Source organism: Kogia breviceps, chromosome 15 (genome assembly GCF_026419965.1).
Source record: "Kogia breviceps isolate mKogBre1 chromosome 15, mKogBre1 haplotype 1, whole genome shotgun sequence".
NCBI classification, from domain to species: domain Eukaryota; kingdom Metazoa; phylum Chordata; class Mammalia; order Artiodactyla; family Physeteridae; genus Kogia; species Kogia breviceps.
In genome coordinates, this window is record NC_081324.1 from 51870299 (window position 1) to 51889397 (window position 19099).

The 19099-nt window shown below is 45.6% G+C and overlaps 1 long non-coding RNA gene and 1 other non-coding gene across 2 annotated transcripts in view; both read left to right on the top strand.

Annotated features, from left to right (window-relative positions):
- The first annotated feature begins 4003 nt into the window (after window positions 1-4003).
- LOC136792688 (uncharacterized) overlaps window positions 4004-19099 on the top strand; it is a 62335-nt gene continuing 47239 nt past the window's right edge. The window contains exon 1 of the long non-coding RNA XR_010836843.1: window positions 4004-4107. This is a non-coding gene — a long non-coding RNA (uncharacterized lncRNA). The remainder of the gene's footprint in view (window positions 4108-19099) is intronic.
- Window positions 10423-10531, top strand: LOC131742981 (U6 spliceosomal RNA). Its single transcript, XR_009331638.1, has one exon. It is a non-coding gene; the product is annotated as a U6 spliceosomal RNA (small nuclear RNA).

Genomic DNA, 19099 nt, shown 5'->3' on the forward strand with positions numbered 1-19099 from the left:
AGTGGACAGTGGGTCTCACTAGAACAAGGCTGTCAGGTGTGAGGGTATTTTCCAGATGAATATTAGGGAAAAGGAAAAAAAAATGGAGTTCAGATTAATGCAAAGATCTATGGCCCAAAATACCAAAAGGGAAAGTACGGTAATTTACAGAGGGCTGAAAAAGAAAACAAAGGAGGGAAAATTGAAACAAAAGCTATCTCTTTGACGATCTGCCATTTCCTTTTTTCCAGTTGCTTTTTTTTTTTCCCCTCTTGGGAAACTGGCATCTGTCTCTCCCCTCACCAAACACATAACATGTAAAGACAAGGGCTTCAATAGCTGGTCTAATGAGGCATTAATAGAATGTGACTGCAGACACCAGGTATCCATGGTCCCCTGAAGGACACCAGGCCCTTTGACCACAGACAGGCAAACGATGTCCCACCTGCTTGGGAAGCTGTTTATTGACACTTAGAGGTTTAGACAAGGCCATGAGTTTTAAACAGGCCCCTTTCCTGAATTTTATTGTCTGGTTCCATATTGTTTGACCAAAAAGAATTAACATTCCATAACATGACTTATACTGTGCTTTCATTTAGCAAAAGCAAGGTTTAAAAAGAGAGATGGGGGCTTCCCTGGTGGTGCAGTGGTTGAGAGTCCGCCTGCCAATGCAGGGGACACGGGTTCGAGCCCTGGACCAGGAGGATCCCACATGCCACAGAGCAACTAAGCCCGTGTGCCACAACTACTGAGCCTGTGCTCTAGAGCCCACGAGCCACAACTACTGAGCCTGCATGCCACAACTACTGAAGCCCATGCGCCTAGAGCCCGTGCTCCGCAACAGGAGAGGCCACTGCAATGAGAGGCCCGCACTCCACAACGAAGAGTAGCCCCCGCTCACTGCAACTAGAGAAAGCCTGCGCGCAGCAATGAAGACCCAACACAGCCAAAATTAAAATAAATAAATTAATTATTTTTTTTTTTAAAAAGAGAGAGAGCTGAGAGCTTAGCAGAAAACAAACAAATATGTAAATAATCCAAAAAGAAGGAAAATTCACTTCTAGGCCAGTCATCTTTTTTAAAATTTGAAAGAACTACTGAACTTTCTTGAAGTTGCTAAACCAGGTAAGTACTTAAAAGGAACCCTGTGATAATGAAGTGGTTTCACTCTGTCACCAAATGAACATAGATGATTCTCAGTTTTCCTTTCTTATGGCTGGAGTTAAAAAAGGCACACCTCCCCACGCTGCTTTGGCTGGTTCATTTCACCTGATTTCACTCCACTGGTTGGTGTGGTACACAGGATTTTTAGGAACAGCCCCCAAGATTCCACACGCAAATGTCCAGAACATGGGAATGTGATGGATGATCATATCATGTTATATTATATGGTATTGTTGACCTTAAAAGGGGGAGATAATCCAGGTTGTTCTAGTCTAGTCACATGGGCCCATAAAAGCAATGAACTTTCTCTAGCTGGTGGCAAAAGAAGATGGTGGAAGAAGACAGAGGGATTAAAGCATGAGAAGGAATGCACCATTGCTGGTTCCAAGATGAAGAAGACCACCTGCAAAGAAAGGCAGGCAACCCCTAGGGGCAGAGAGTGGCCCAGGTTGATCAACAGCAAGGAAATGGACCTCAGTCCTACAACCACAAGTAACTGGATCCTGCCAACAACTTGAATTTTCATTCAGCTTGGAAGTAGAATCTTCCTCAGAGCCTCCAGACAGGAGCCCAGCCAGCTGAGATCTGATTTCAGCAAAGCCCAGTGGAGCCCACCTACACTCCTAACTTACAGAACTACAAGATAATAAGTGGGTTTTGTTTTAAGGTGCTATGTTTGGGGTAATTTGTTATAGCAGCAATAGAAAACGTATACAGTTGGCAAAGATGACAGCACTCAAACACTGGGACAGAAAAAGAAAAACATCAGGGCAGGACTGTGGAGAAGGAAAGGCAAGGAGGAGATTTCAGACTGGGACTCTCTAAATTGCCACGTACTGCCATTTCAAGTCCTGGTCTAGTCAACTCTGATCATCAGAGAAGTAACTAGAGAAGTCTCTTCTGATCCTTAAGAACTTTGTTCTCTTTCCAAACAGTGAGTTTTTCTGCTCCTGACCTGTGGGTACCAGATTGTCATCAGTCAGGCAGTTCTGCTAGGTGACATGAGGATGATTAGAGCTTTGTGAAATATCCACCAGGCTCAGCCTCCTGGCAGAGAATGGTGGGTGCCCAGGGCCATGGCGGGAGGTCATCATCTCAGAGCCTTCAGCCTCCTGAATCCTCCCCCATGCCTCCCTGTCCTCTCAGCCACTAGCTCCCCCGACAAACGCTTCCCTTTTTCTGTTGGCTTTCCTCCTTGTCACAGTCTTGGCCAGATTCTACTTATTTCTTGAAGGCAGTCACAATAGCCAGAAAAAAAATATTATTTGGGAGGAAAGTTATTGTTGAAGGGTTTACTCTCCCTACTCAAATCCCATCTTTTCCATAATGTTGAATCAATTTAAAATAAATTTTAAGTACAGGAAGATGATGCTCCCATCATCTTCAGGGATCTCTTGGAATTTAAAATATCAGATTCACTCTTCTATATTTCACCCAAGGGCTCTTACAAATAAAAGAATGAGCCTTCCATGTCACTAAACTCTTTTGGATACTGATCCAAAAACAGAAGGAAATGTTTGTATTTCATGTCTCTCCTTCCACCTTCTATCCCATGGGTCTGAACTCCCAACTGACTATCATAGACAATGTATTGCTTTCTTTCTCTGGGCGATAAATGTCCAGTGGAGATGGAATTATAGTCCTGGGAAAAGGAGTGGTGTCACACCAACAGGGCTCCCCCACTGTCTATCACTCAGGTAATTCCCCAAATGTAGCAGCCACACCTTCACTGACAAGCTTGGAAACTGCTTTTTAATGGTGAATGATTCCCTCAGTTTTCAGAAAACAAATGTATATGTCCAAAGTTTCCAAAATCTCTATTTCCTGAGTACCTCTCTATTTCTCACCCTGTGTATAAAATAGAATCAATGTTCCATATCTTTCTGTAGAGACTGCTTATTATGACCAGAAATATTCATATAAAGTGCCTATACACTGGGTTATATGTAGCAGACAACCACTGGATGGAAGGTCCCGACTGCCTTCTGAGCACCTGTACCTAGATGTCTCAAAGTGTCCTCAAACTTAACACATCTAAACCTGAACTCATGATCTATATTCCCAAATCTGCTCTCTGTCTGCTGCATTCTGCTTCAGTCTAATGGTACCACTGCCCACCCAATCACCCAGGCTACCTTACTTCATGTCTTCTTCCTCCCCTCCCCCCTCCCCTCCTCCTCCCCTCCCCCTCCTCCCCTCCCCTCCCCCTCCCCCTCCCCCTCTTCTGGTTGGGGAACTGAGATCCCAGTGTCCCGCAGTGTGGCCAGAAAACAAAAACAAGTGAAGTGCCTCGGTAAACCGAGGTCACGTCTGCCTGCAGAGGAGGGTGCTGAGTGCTTCCCAAAGCCACCCAACAGGGTCCCAGCTCTTCTCTCCCCACACCCCCCAGCTCTCCCTCAGTCATGCTGGCTCCCGGCTCAGTTTCGAGACCCACGTTATTCTAATCACTTATTTTTAGTCCCCTGAGGGCATGGGACATAATACCTGCAAGAAGCCACTGCAGACCACACCTCCTTCGTACCCACATGGAAAACCAGCAGGATGGCTTGTCCAGAGGTCAAGGCAGAAGAACTGTCCTCAGACACTCAGGGCAGGACCACTCGCTGGATGAGTCATCTCTCTTTGAATTTCCCGTTGGACGATTTAGACGTTATCATAAAAACTCCCATGGGCTTATCTCCAGAACGCCTGGAGTTCACCTCCCTTGAGAATACGCCTCGTCCTCTTTTGAGCTGATTAGAAATGACAAAGCGCATTCAAAGAAGAGAGCTCGAGCCTGACTGGTTGCTATTTAGAGCACCTGATGGGCCACCCAGACCTCTGGGTGCCTCCCCATACCCCGACCCTGTGCACTGAGAATGCATGATGACACTGCTTCTCCAGACACCTTCAGTCACCCCTGAAGTTCAGGAGGTTCCTGGTGACAGCTTAGGATGCACAGACCCTAAAATAACTGATTAAGAGGTGGGTGCTATTTCTTTTTTTTTTTTTAATAAATTTATTTTATTACTTTTTTTTTTTTTGGCTGTGTTGGGTCTTCGTTGCTACCCTCAGCCTTCCTCTAGTTGCTGAGAGTGGGGGATACTCTTCATTGCAGTGCGCGGGCTTCTCATTGCGGTGGCTTCTCTTGTTGCGGAGCATGACCTCTAGGCGCACAGGCTACAGTAGTTGTGGCACATGGGCTCAGTAGTTGTGGCTCACAGGCTCTAGAGCACAGGCTCAGTAGTTGTGTCACATGGACTTAGTTGCTCCGCGGCATGTGGGTTCTTCCCAGACCAGGGCTCAAACTCGTGTCCCCTGCACTGGCAGGAGGATTCCTAACCACTGCACCACCAGGGAAGTCCTGAGGTGGGTGCTATTTCTAAAACAGTACAGCCTATTCTGTTTGGGGTGTGAGCGGACTATGGCACGTTATCTATTCCCATCACAAAGAGATGCTTTTCTGGCCTCCGGAGTACTGGCTCCCAACACCTACTTCACTGAGTGACTTGTGCACACGCTGGGTCCAGGAATCCCAACCAGGTAAAAGGTAAGAGTTTCACCTCCCATCCTAAGGGAGGGATATTTGAAAACATTCCATCAAGAGAACAAGCATTCAGGTTGACATGCTTGCTGTGTAGGACGAGGGACTGAAACCCTGGAACTCATAGAACTCCCAAGTGACCTGAAAAAGCTGAGAGCTAGGCTCAGTCCCAGACAAGGAGAGCAGAGCCCTTTCCCTCAAGCATGTGACAGGTGATGTCAGGAGAGGGGAAAGTGACCAAGCCCGTATGTCGCTGTGCCAGGAGGAAGGGTGCAGTGTCAGACCTCAGCTTCCCACGAAGGGGGAGAACGTATGTGACCCGAGGTCACCCACCACAAGCCAGAAGTGGGGAAGAGCTCAGGCTGCCTGGGTTCGGATCCTAATTCTGCCACTTGCTAACAGGACACCCAAACCATCCCTCCTCTGAAGAAGGAGGTCAATGTTAAAATCCAGTGTGTCGAATGTTTATAAGGACTAAATGAATATTGACAGTTTAAACCTTTTTAAAAGGCCTGGCACATCAAAAGTGACATGTGGGGCTTCCCTGGTGGCGCAGTGGTTGAGAATCCACCTGCCGATGCAGGGGACGTGGGTTCGTGCCCCGGTCCGGGAAGATCCCACATGCCGCGGAGCGGCTGGGCCCGTGAGCCATGGCCGCTGAGCCTGTGCGTCCGGAGCCTGTGCTCCACAACGGGAGAGGCCACAACAGTGAGAGGCCCGCGTACCACAAAAAAAAAAAAAAAGTGACATGTGTTTATAACATGATTTAAAAGTTCGACTGTCACCCTGACTCGGGAAGGATTTTCTTCGAACCATCACACACTGCTGCATTTCTGTGTTGATGAAGCCTGGGTACCAGCCATCAGAAATCTCTTCATGCGTCAACTCTTCTAAGACCTGGGACTAAAGATACTGTGAGTAATGAAGATTTTAAAATAGTAAAAAATAATAATAGTAATATAAATGTACAATTGAACAAAGGCAGAATCTGAACTGGCAATGTAGGTAAGACCATTTATTCAGATCCTTTTTAACTATCAAACGACAAGGAACGTCTGTGATTTGGGGGGCTCTTCTAAAAGTAAGCTTGGGAAGGAAGAAAATTTTGGTTTGTTTTAGTTTTTTTTTTCTCAATCCCTAAATATTTCAAAGTACATAACAGATTCAAAAAACGATTATTATCATCCATTTCTGTCTGAAGCAGGAAGAAACCTTCATGTGACAATGGAAGGCAAGAACATCCTTGGATCCAAATATGTCAAATGCTTTATGACCTGTTTCAATATTTTGGGGGGAGATTTTTATTCATTACAAAAGAAATTTAGCTTTTCTATTCATGGACACACTATGAGCCAAATTTCAACTCCGGGCTGTGGGGCGCACCTGTGCAAACAGACTCTCCCACTTGGACCTGCCAGAGCCTGGAGATGTGCGTCTGTCACCATCCACCCGCAGAGTGTAGGAGGGAGGGGGTGCGGGCAGGCCTGGTGTGAGACTCCGCCCACAGTCTGGGGCCGAGGGTGGCTTCGCTGGCACTTGGATGTAAGCCTCAGACACGCAGCGGTTCTGACCACAAAAGCTGCTACCAGACACACTATCTTCCTATCCTTTCATTAGTATGTTTTAACTAAATGTCTACCGCCGCAAGGATTCCCACTTCAGCAACGCCTGCAGTGGGAAACTTTTCCAGGATTTGAATGTTAGCCACGCTAGGACATGCCTGTCACTCAGTACCATTTTAAGACATATAATGAGAGAACCAGGAATATGTGTTTTCTCGAGAGGAGCATTTCAGGAACATAAAACCAAACACATATCCAGAAGAAATGTCTGTTAGGCTTCTAGAAACAAAAACCAACAAGAATATTTAAAATCCTGAAGAAGGGGAAGGAAGAGTGGGAGAAGGGGGAAGAGAAGAAGAAAAATCTTAGATGTAAAGCAGGTGTGACAAGGTTTGCTTTCCTCATCAGTAAGAACAAAGTAAATATTAAGTAAGATTCCTTATTTTATTGCACACACATACACGCACACACACACACACAATGGGCGGCAACTCATTCCTTCACTTTGACAAATACCGACAAATACCTATGGCACCTGCCATGGGCCAGGCCTGCTCTAAGCACTGAGGATCCATCAGTGAACTCAGATGCAAGGCTCTGCCCTCCTGGCACTTCCTCTCCCGGAGCAGGAAGACAGCAGGCAAGTGAAGCATATGGAATATTGGTCGGTGCTCAGTGCTACGGAGGAGAATAAGACAGGGAACGGCCACCTGCCACCCAGGAAGACAGCCTTCTCCAGAAACTGAGCCCTGATGGAAACTCGAGCTTGGACTTTCCAGAGGCCAGAATTGTGAGAAAATACATTTCTGTCGTTTAAGCCACCCAGTTGGTGCTATTTTGTATGACAGCCCAAGCAGACTTGATTTGGGTACCGTGGAGAGGAGGAAGATGACGTAACAAATACCTACCATGTGGAAGAGGCTTTGGGACTGGGAAATGGGTAGAGGCTGGAGGAGTTTCGAGGCACATGTGAGAGAAAGCCTACACTTCCATGAAGGGACCATTGGTAGAAAGACGAACCTCAAAGGCAATGCTGATGAGGGCCCAGAAAGAAAACAGGAGCACTGGAGAGACTGTCTCCATCACCTCAGAGGACAGAGAAAGAATGTTGGTGGAAATGTGGACCCGAAAAGCCACTCTGGTGAGGTCTCAGATGGAAAGGAGGAACGTGTTATTGGAACCGGAGAAAAGGCCACCCTTGTGATAAAGCAGCAAAGAACTCGGCTGAATTGTGTTCTCGTGTTTTGTGGAAGGTAGAACTTGTAAGCAAGCGATCGAATAGGATATTTAGCTGAGGCAATTTCTAAGGCAAAGTTTAGAAGGCTTTGCATTGGTTTCCCCTTACCACTTACAGTAAAATGAAAGAGGAGAGAGAGAAATTGAGGAAAATTTAAGCCAAGAAGAACCAGAACTTGAAGATTTGGAAAATTCTCAGCCTGTTCATATTGCAAAAAATGAGAAGAACATGTTCTGAAGAGAACACTAAGGGTGTAGCTGAAACACTCACTCCTTGATAAGGAGATTAATATGGGTATGAACCACAAATTTAACCCACTGCCTCAGAAGCCCAGAAGAGATGGGATTATACCAGCAGAAACACTGCCAAGACCAGGGAGAGAGAAACGAAAGATGAAATGAAAGAAGGCTGTTGGATTTCTTGGATCCCACAGGACTGCACAACAGGGCTGCGAATGTTCGCTGCTCTTCAAGAGAAGAGAAGAATGACCCCAGAGGTGACTCAGATCATCGGGGCTGCCTCCATCTTGGTTTCAAAGGGTGGAGCCACCGCTGTGGTTTCAACGGGCTGAGCTGCCATGACCCAAAGCCCCTGGGGGCAGGGTCACTTGGCAGAGCCTGGGGTAGGGGGGTACCTGCACCTAGCGGAGCCAGCGACGCTTGCCTAGAGCACGTGGGTGGCCGGAAGGCGGAGCATTGAACCAAAGAGGAAAATTCGTGAGCCTTAAGACCTAATGGAACTCTCCTTGCTCGTTTTTGGATTTACTTGGGACCCAAGGAAGCCAGTGGGGCTCAAGCAGAGTGAGTGAGGGAGACAGTGGTGGGTGAAGTCATAGAGGAAACAGGAGTCAGAACACGTGGGGACTTGGAGAGCTCAGGCTTCATAGGGGTTTTTTTGGCCACACTGCACGATCTTGTTTTAAAAAGATTTACTGGGCTTCCCTGGTGGCGCAGTGGTTGAGTCTGCCTGCCGATGCAGGGGACACGGGTTCGTGTCCCGGTCCGGGAAGATCCTACGTGCCGCAGAGCGGCTGGGCCCGTGAGCCATGGCCGCTGAGCCTGCGCGTCTGGAGCCTGCGCTCCGCAATGGGAGAGGCCACAACAGTGAGAGGCCCTCATACCACAAAAAAATAAATAAATAAATAAAAAATAAAAATTTTTTTTAAAAATAAATAAAAAGATTTATTATTATTTTATTTCATTTTTATTTTGGGCTGCATCGGGTTTTTGTTGAAGCATGCAGGATCTTCGTTGAGGCATGCAGGATCTTTCGTTGTGGTGTGCAGGCTCTTTGTTGCAGCACACGGGCTTCTCTCTAGTTGTGGCACGGGCTCCAGGGCCCGTGGGCTCTGTAGTTTGCAGCACGCAGGCTCTCTAGTTGAGGCGCTTAGGCTCAGTAGTTGGGGCTTGAGGGCTTATTTGCCCCGCGGCATGTGGGATCTTAGTTCCCCGACCAGGGATCGAACCCGTGCCCCTCTGCAGTGGAAGTGTGGAGTCTTAACCACTGGACTGCCAGGGAATTCCTTCATGAATCTATAGTGAGTTATAATCCACACATGGTGCTGGGGATGTAATAAAAATATCCTCAAATTAAAATAATAAAATGTAAATATAAAATCCTCAACATTAACAATCACAAAATAAATGTGAATAAGTTCTACCAATAAAAAGGTGAGCTTATTTAAAGAAAACGTATAGGGCCCCTTGAGGGTATATAAAACCTTCACCCAAGCTGGGGGGTGAAGGGGGGGTTGGAAATGTCTCCTTGAGGACGAGACATCCCAGTTGAGATCTGAGATAAAGAAGATTTAACCAGGAGGACAGGGGTGAGGATGCAATTGAGGAGAGAGGATTTCAAGCAGAGGGGAGGCCTATGTGAAGGCTCTAAGGTATGTTGGAGACCAGTGGTTCCAGGAGGTGAAAGGTGAGCTGATATTCCGGAACCAAGGGCAAGTGCACAAAGAGAGCTGGAACAGAGGTAGGGCTGGATCTTACAAGGCCTTGTGAAGTATGCTTAGATTTTGAACTTTAGAGCAAGGGGATGTCAGGATGATTTTAAGTTAGAGGAACATCATTTTTCCATGTGCATTTTTAATGGAAAATGGATCATAGGAACAAACAGGAACCAGTGGAGACCTACTGGGAAGCCCTGACAAAACATCCAGATGAGAGATACCGGCAGGTGGGTCTGGGGCAGTGGTTATTATATATCACCTGAAGCAGTCTACAAAGGCTCTCATGTAATTCCTAAGCCCAAGCATAAAGCAATGAAATGGATCACCAATGCAAAGGAGGGAGCAGGGCTGAAGCAACAGGCCCCAGACAAGGAACTCACAGCTATGCTCCCCATTGCTGGGGACAAAGTAGGGTAAGGTCACCTCCACTAGTGAAAAGAAGAGAGGAAGAAAAAGAAAATGTTTGGTGCATACTACTGCCTGTGCTGAAGCTTTGAGCAAGTTACAGCCCCAGGAGGACAAAAGGACATGGATATAGAAGAGATTCCTCACCACCACGAACTGAGCCAAGCTGCCTGCCAGTTCTGTGACCAGCTCTGTAATAGCCCCAAATCACTGCAGGACCAAAGTTCTGAAAAACCATTATAAGCCTGGATCTGGGCAGGGGGCCCCAGAGAACAGGTGAAGGAAATCTGAAAACCACTAGAGAGGGAAGGGTAAGACAAAGGGGGAAAAACTAATTCAATGAAAGAAAGCCAACAAAATCAACAATCTGAATAAAACCAATGCCAAATTAAATGCATCTTCTAGAATACTATATAAATATATTATATAAATAGGAATACATTTCATTTTAAAAGTATAAGAAATTAGGAGACAAAAACAGTAAGAAATGAAACATGAACAAATGGATATAAATAATTTGAAATCTTGGAAGTAAAAAAGATTGTCATTAGTATAATAATAAATAAATGGGACAGACTCTAGTCTAAACAAAACCAAAGTGCTCGCTTCGGCAGCACATATACTAAAAAGTTGGAATGATACAGAGAAGATTAGCACGGCCCCTGCGCAAGAATGACATGCAAATTCGTGAAGCATTCCATATATTTGGACATGGAAGCAACCTAAGTGTCCATCGACAGATGAATGGATAAAGAAGATGTGGCACATATATACCATGGACTATTACTCAGCCATAAAAAGAAATGAAATTGAGTTATTTGTAGTGAGGTGGATGGACCTAGAGTCTGTCATACAGAGTGAAGTAAGTCAGAAAGAGAAAAACAAATACCGTATGCTAACAAATATATATGGAATCTAAAAAAAAAAAAAAAAAAAAAAAAAAAGAAGTGGTTATGAAGAACCTAGGGGCAGGACAGGAACAGGCACAGACGTAGAGAATGGACTTGAGGACACGGGGAGGGGGAAGGGTAAGCTGGGACAAAGTGAGTGACATGGACATATATACACTACCAAATGTAAAATAGATGGCTAGTGGGAAGCAGCCGCATAGCACAGGGAGATCAGCTCAGTGCTTTGTGACCACCTAGAGGAGTGGGATAGGAAGGGTGGGAGGGAGATGCAAGAGGGAGGAGATATGGGAACATATGTATACCAATAGCTGATTCACTTTGTTATAAAGCAGAAACTAACACACCATTGTAAAGCAATTATACTCCAATAAAGATGTTAAATAAATAAATATAAATAAACAAAACCAAAGAGACTATCGTATAATCAGCAAACTTGCTAAGAGACTAGAACTTAATTATTCCAGTCACTAAAAAGAAATTACAATTATGTAACATGAGAGAGGTGCTAATTTTCACTCCAAAGGCAATCATATTACAATACATAAATGTATCAAAGTAACACATTGTACACCTTAAATTTACACAATGTTATATGTCAATTATATTTCTTTTTCTAATTTTAATTTTAATTTTAATTATTTATTTATTTATTGTGGGATCTTAGTTCCCTGATCAGGGGTCGAACCCGGGCCCCAGCAGTGAAAGCACCAAGTCCTAACCACCGGCCCTCCAGGACATTCCCCAATTATATTTCGATAGAAAAAAAAAAAAGGTGTGGGAAATTGCCTTATTGTTCTGGGTTATTCACTTTTCCCTATATTCATGCCTTTTGATGCGTGACTTTGTGGTTGTTTGGGGGTTTTGTTTGGAGGGGGGTCTTTTTGCTGTTTTTAAAATATATAGTGTTAGTTGTTTTACATTAGTAATAATAATGAAAGTGAACCTTTATTAAGTGCTTACTATATGGAGGAAGTGTTCATTTGACTAATTTTCTTACAGGGTTTGCAGGGAGAATTAAATGCAGACATTTTTACATCACAAAAGCAGGAAACTGTTGAAAGTATTTAATATCCTACATGTAGTTTACATAGTTTGGTCCGTCAATCTGTGCTGTTGTTTTCCTTTGTGTGATAACAGATAAAATGTGGATGCCACATTTTAAGACTGACATGGGTAAATGAGAGTACTTCCTGAGGAAGTGATGGGATGGCAAGAGTATGGGAAACAAGGCCTGTAAGGACCAGTGAAAGGAAGTGAAGGTGTTTATACTAGAAGGAGAAGGCTTCCAGGAAACACAAGAACTGCTTTCAACCCCAACAAGACAGTGTGTGGAAAAGGGATTACATTTATTCTGAGTAGTATGAAAGGACGAACTACAACCAATAAATGAAATGCATATGATAGTAGATTTTGGACCAAAACAAAAAGGAAAATGCATCAACAATTCAAGCTGTCTAACACGGAAGAAACTGCTGCATGTGAACCAGTGGGCTTCTATTCCTGGATGTCCACGAAGATCAGAGCTTTGGAGAAGCAATTCATAAATTAAGTTAAAAATTATACCAGATGATATGAAAAGACTCTTCTAAATCTAAGCTATTATATGACATCTCCAATATTATAATCCCTTTGTTTCACTACACCTGCTACTGGATATTGAAATATATGCTTTATATATACATCTCCGAAATGCACCTATGGTGAGGTCAGTCTGCATAAAAGTGATGTTTATGAACTTCAGATAGACACTACACTGAGTGAGAATGAGAGGCTATTGTTGAATTAATGATTCATCATTTGGGAGAGAATGGACCTTTTCAAAGAAATTTAGAACAATATTTAAAGTCTACAAAATGAAAGTGTATTAGACATCTATCTACTTCTTGTGCATCCTTATTATATGTTTAAAATCACCATATCCACTTTTGACCAAGCCTCAGTTCTGTCCTCTAATGAGGATTTAAGAAATCTCATAAAGCAGAGGCAAGAAGAGCCCCTGCCCTCAGTCTCAGGAGCCAACAGGACTCTGAACCCTCCAGGGGATAAGAACAGTCCTGCCTCTGGCCGAAAGCACAGGGTCTCCCCCAACACCCATGCTGTCCAGGGAGGTAGACGTGACCTATTCATAGTAAGGAAGAAAAACTCAGAGGACTTAAGTGTTCCAAGAAGGGTCTTTTTTTTCTTTCTGAGTCAGCAGCAGTTTGAATGCTCTAGCTTAGTGCATTAGAATGGCCTTCAGGATGGGGTGGAGGAGGGAAAGGGGGAAAGAGAAGGTGCAGCACGAGGAGGTCCCTGGTGGGGTCAGCTTGATTAGGGCGGTGGTCATCCAGATATGCATGTGAGATAAAATTGCATAGAACTAAACACACACACACACACACACACACACACACACATGCAAATACCGGTGAAAGCTGAATGAAACCTGTAGCCTGGCTACCAGTTTTGTACCAATGTCAGTTTCCTGATTTTGATAATTTCCTAAAGTTATAAGAGATGATACCAATGGGGGAAGCTGGGGGAAGGTTAAAGAGGACTCTGTACTATTTATGCTACTTCTTGTGAGTCTAAAATCATTTCAAAATAAAAAGTACAAAACAAAAGAAAGGAGAAGGAAGAGGAAGAGGATGGCCCTTCAGTCACTTGCCTCAAAGCTGTGAATGAAGAGGGAAATAGGAAAAAGAGAGAAGGAAGGCAAACCCCCATGAGAGCTGGATTGCCTGTTTCCTGGATCCCCTACTTGCATGAAGTCCCTACGAGACTTCCTTCTCTAGCCTCACCTCCCTCAAGTCCATCTTCCTCTAGGCCACTGGATATACTTTTTAGAAATCTGACCAGGTCTCTCTCAAGCTTACCCATCATTAACAGGGCCCTCTGCCCCCCTGGTCCCCCCACCCCACGGACTTGGCCGTCTGGGGATGCCTGCACAAGCCTTGCCTTTTTTTTTTTTTTTTTTTTTTGGTGATACGCGGGCCTCTCACTGTTGTGGCCTCTCCCGTTGCGAAGCACAGGCTCCGGACGCACAGGCTCAGCGGCCACGGCTCACGGGCCCAGCCGCTCCGCGGCACGTGGGATCTTCCCGGACCAGGACACGAACCCGTGTCCCCTGCATCGGCAGGCGGATTCTCAACCACTGCGCCACCAGGGAAGCCCAGCCTTGCCTTTTAACACTTCTCACTTGGCTCAGCTGATGCCACTGCCTGTTACACCCTTTCCCTCCCCCTTCAGCAACTCAACCTCCTCTTTCAAGTCATCAGCTAAGTAACCCAGATTCTGAGGTGTCTCTCCTCCCCGTCCCAGGGCTGAGCTAAGACCCCTCCCCGGTGCTCTGTTTGCTTGGGTCCGCGGGATATTCAGTTCTGTCTGTCTGGGCACCATCGACTCAGAACAGGAGCCCAAACAGTCAGAATGGAGGCTGGACACAAAGAGCAGGTTTGGCTAAACCCAACAGTCTGAGGGACTTTCAGAGGAATTCCCCTTCTTCACCCCTCAATCCAGCACATTGTTTTGAAATGACAAGTTCATGTCTCCCCCCACCCCAGACTGAGAGCTCCTCAAAGCAGGGATGGTCTTTCTTCTCTGGACCCTTGGAGCCTAGCAGAGCGCCCACCGCAGGGTTGGTTCTCAACAAATCTGTGTTCTGATTACCTGACCTAGAAGACAGACTTCCTGGGCCACACGTTGCTTAGAAGCAACCACTTCACGTCCAAACCCATAAGGCAGGATGAGTAGCCTCTTCCTGAGATTGTGAAGAGGCAAGCGGAGAAGTCACTGCTTCCAAAGTGGATGCAGCATCCAGGTTGAACCAGAGGGAGGCCATGGAGGCTGAATTGCCAGAGCCAATGGCGTGGCTCCTGCCAGAACAGTGACCAGACACACAGCCAAGGGACGGGCTCCTCAGAGATCTGGGAACCTGACCAGGGTGGAATTTTCCTGAACACAGAAAGAGGAGTATCTCCCATAAATAGAGAAATGCATCAAATTTAGAAATGTGCTGATGCAATAAAGCATCACAGCAGCAAAAAAGCAGTAGCAATTAAGGTTGAAAGCTGCACGCATTTCAAAAGCGACCTGTCCCTGCAGCTAGCCTAAGTGTAAATATGGGGCAGCAACAGTAGGAGACCCAGATCAGCAAGGACACGCAGGTAAGCCAAGGAGAACCAGGGCTGGCCTGTCTCTCACACTCCGGGGTGAGGTGGATGCCACAGCTAATTCTTCTGTAGTCTCTTCAAAGTTCCCCAGTTTTATCTGGGTAGTTTTTTTAAAAAAATTTTTTATCTTATATTGGAGTATAGTTGATTAACAATGTGTGTTAGTTTCAGGTGCACAGCAAAGTGATTCCGTTATACCTATAAATGTATCTGTTCTTCTTCGAGTTCTTTTCCCATGCAGATTATTACAGAATATTGAGCAGAGTTTATCTGGGTATTTTTCAATTTAGATTTCCAAACTTCTGAGTAACAGACACTCAGCTAAGGACAGTTAAAGGAGAAACAATGTAAAGTAGAGTGGAATTAGTCATCACCTCAGCCTGATGTGAATGCCCTTACTGTGACTGCCCATAACTGAATCTTCCAGGCCTCCAATCTCATAGACACTGGTTATCCACTGGGGCTCTGACTTAGGGAATTCTAGAGATCGGGCCTCCTCTGACCTTGCAAAGCCTCTGTGATTTGGTCATGGTTTGCACTTAGGGAAGCTCTCAAGTATATGTGACTCAGTAAGGCAGTTGCAGAGGAAGAAGAGGACAGTTCAGCCCAGTGATGCTTTTGAAAGGACCTGGGACTCATATACATCAAATATAAAGTCCTTCGGGCCACCAGGGCAAATCAGGCAGGTCAAGGCTTCTCCCCTTCAAACACATCGCTCAGACTGTCCCTTCTCCTTGAAGGCTGCCCTAGGCATCCACTGAGACCTCACCATTTCATTTGTCCAATTTTATTCTGGAGAGGAGGGCTCTCAACCAGCAGATATGGGTCTCCTCTCTCCTCCCCCTCCACTCCCCAGCCCTTTAGGATGTCAACTAGCAACAGCTGCATCCACCCATTGTGGGAAATGGAAAAAGCAGTGGGAACAGGCAAGGATGCTCACGTGAACTGAGGACCCATTTTGTGCAAGACACTTGTCACAGACCATCTCACACAGAACAAGGAATAAAGTGCTTCACTAGCAAGTGAGAAAGATAACTCCCAAAAGACACTTTTCAGTTCCAGTTTGATAATTTCTCTTTGTCATGCCCATTATTCTCTAAATTTAGGGTGGCCCCATGTAGAAGTAACTCTGCCACGATCGTTGCCTTTAGCTTGGAATCAGAGGAAGTCGGGTTTTTGCACCTTGCCTGGAGCTTCTGAAGGCTAATCTCGCCTCAAGTCAAAGGGGAATGCCCTGAGGTTTCTAATCGTGGTAGCTGAGGGGTGCCTTAGGACAGGTCTGCTTTTCAAATATATTTACATTCCAAGGTAATGAATGGGCAGTACCTGGAAATTAGTCAGGGAAAATGTTATTTTTGGTAAATGCCAACCTCCTGAAAAGCAGCCCTCCCTTTTCCTATTACTCCCACAATAGCTAAAGAAGAAAAGGGACGGACAGTGGGGAGAGGTCAGGGAGTAGCATCCGGGGTTATTTTCCAGCTGGGCTTTATGCAGGGAGTGCAGTAATAGTAAGTAAGGACAAGAGTGCTTAAATGAGAGAAGTCGGTGAAAAAGCAAAGTTTTTACAAGCAGGTGCCATCTTGGGGCAGTTTGTGATTCTAGAGCTAATAAAACCTTTTTTTTAATCACCTTTATGTTTAAAATATAAAGACTGGAAGACCACCGTGCGAAAGTTCAATCGCCAGACCATGCCTTACACCAGGGGAGCGGAGATTTGCTGAAGAGCCTTCCAAGGCCAGCCCCACACGGGGAGACAGGAAATGCCCTCTGGGGCTTGAGGGGCACCTGAGGTTTATTGCCCCCAGAGAGTCCAGAGGGCCTCTGTGTGGGTCTCGTCAGAGACTCACTGACTCAGAGAACATCAGATCTTAAAAATTCCAGCTCCTTCATTTGACAAACGAGGACACTGAGGTCTGAAAAAGTGATGTGCTATCCAAAGGTTCAGAACAAACCGGCAGCCAGCACCTGTATGTAAGAGCATTTTCCCAAATTTAAATCATCATTGTGAGCTAACCCATATTCCTGACCCGGAGCCGAGGGGCTGTCTCCTACAAGAGGCCTCGCAGTGGCCTGTCCCACCCGTCACAAAGGGCTCCCAAACAACCAGAAAGAGCGGCTGAGAGCAACACTCAGACTTCGCTTTTTTTTTTTTTTAAGCCAAATGAAAAAAAAAAAGTAACCCCAGAGTCTTCATGACTAACGGTTTCTAACGCAACCGTGCAAAGTATTTGCAGAGCGCCCTTAGCAGAGCCATTTGGAAAGTTTTGTATTGTTTTCCTAGAGGCCCACGTGCTGCCTGAGCTCACTGTGAGCGTGAAAGACTTTGCCCTGACACTCTCCGCTTCCTGCTCATCCTCCTGTTAGCAGGATGTGAAGAGGGTGAGGAGGATAAGAGAGACTTCCTGCGGCCACACAGCTGAGCCTGGGCTGACCCGAGCTGGAGGAGGCTCTGTCCAGCAGAGCCAGGGAGAAGGGAATCTTGTTTCCTCTTAAGTCATCCAAGAGGTGGCACAGAGGGATGTGTAGGAAGTCAGTTCATTGTTGCTCAAGTCACAGTCTGTTGCTTAAACAGGAGGGTCACAACACTGATTATCTTAGAGCTGAGAGAGAAGGGGGAAATGAAGGAAAAGTTTCCTCAGTCACTTGGAGAAGCAGCAGCATTGGCTGAAGAGCTGCCAGTGGCTCAAGAAGGTCACATGATGCTCTCAGCCCCAGAGCCAGGACCCAGGCACCCTGAGTGCACTGGCCTCCATAACCAAAGGCCAGTGGGCACCCCGCTCAGCTTTATGCCAAAAGCCAGCAGGAAAATAAGTCTGGGTTTGAAAGCTGCTTCTCTATATTTCAGACAGGACCTTTCACATGCTTGGGAGGGGGCCCAGGGAAGGAAGACATTTGGGAGCCATTGTTAGCTGGAGAAAAAAACACTCACACTGTAAACATGTATAAACGCCTGGGTAACTTAGCTGCCCAAGATCCTGTCGAGAACTTTTACTCATTACTCTTGTTATTGTTACTATTGGAGACATTGCCTCCTACACATCCTTCCTTGCTCCTGGCTGGAGACATGTCTTGATCAAAAGCAAAGAGTATCCACGCTCCCCTTCCAGTTTTGAAGGATGGGGCTGGATGGGGGTGTGGGAGAAAGTCCACTGTCAGAGCAGTTTTCCACCATTAGTAAGAAATGGGGATTTTCACAGGCGTCAGACAAGCAAAAACATTTAGTCCAAACAGTGACTTCTGAAAAGGAGATTACAAGCCCCATGATTCAGAAAGCTATGAAGAGCAATTTAGGAAAATCTTTCAGAAAGGGGACACTGACAGCAAGCTTTCTATCAGACACACAGAGACATGATACCATCACGGCCAGGGACGGAATGGTCTCCACTAGGAATTTACACTAAAGAAGGCTTAATATAAATAAGGCAATCTGAAATGGGGCTGCATTTTTTTCCCCATTAAATCATGGAAAAATAAGTCCAAATTAATTTTGCCATCAATGAATGTCTGAGATCAAATGTGGGAGTCCATCCCTCAAGGTCCAGGTCCAAATGCCACTTCCTCCTGGAGGCCCTCCTGGATTTCCCAACCAAAAAAAATACATCCTTTCTTTGTGATCCCACAACACCTTCCTCTTACCTCTACTCATTTCCTCTGCTTTGTATGAGAGTTATTTGAACACATGACTTCTCCTTCCCTAAACTGTAAGTGCTTTAGAGCAGCGGTCCCCAACCTTTTTGGCACCAGGGACCAGTTTCATGGAAGACAATTTTTCCACAGACCAGGGAATCGGGGAGATGGTTCAGGCCATAATGAGAGCTATGGAGAGCAATTGGGAGCAGCAGATGAAGCTTCGCTCCCTCATCCACCACTCACCTCCTGCTGTGTTGCCGGGTTCCTAACAGGCCAAGGACTGGTACTGGTCCATGGCCCGGGGGTTGGGGACCTCTGCTTTAGAGAATGGAGGCCGTCTTAAGGACTTTCAAGTCACATGAAATTAAATCCCAACTCAGCTTGGTATGAGCTCTGAAACCTTAAGCAAAGTCTTTAACCCATGTAAGACAGTCTCATCATCTGTAAAGGGACATCATAATATTACCGACTTCATTCTTTTTTTTCAACAAATATGTATGTGCTGGACAAAATTTTAGGTACTGAAGCCAAAACAGTGAACAAGGGGCAAATGCTCTACCCACATGGAGGCTTCATTCTAGAG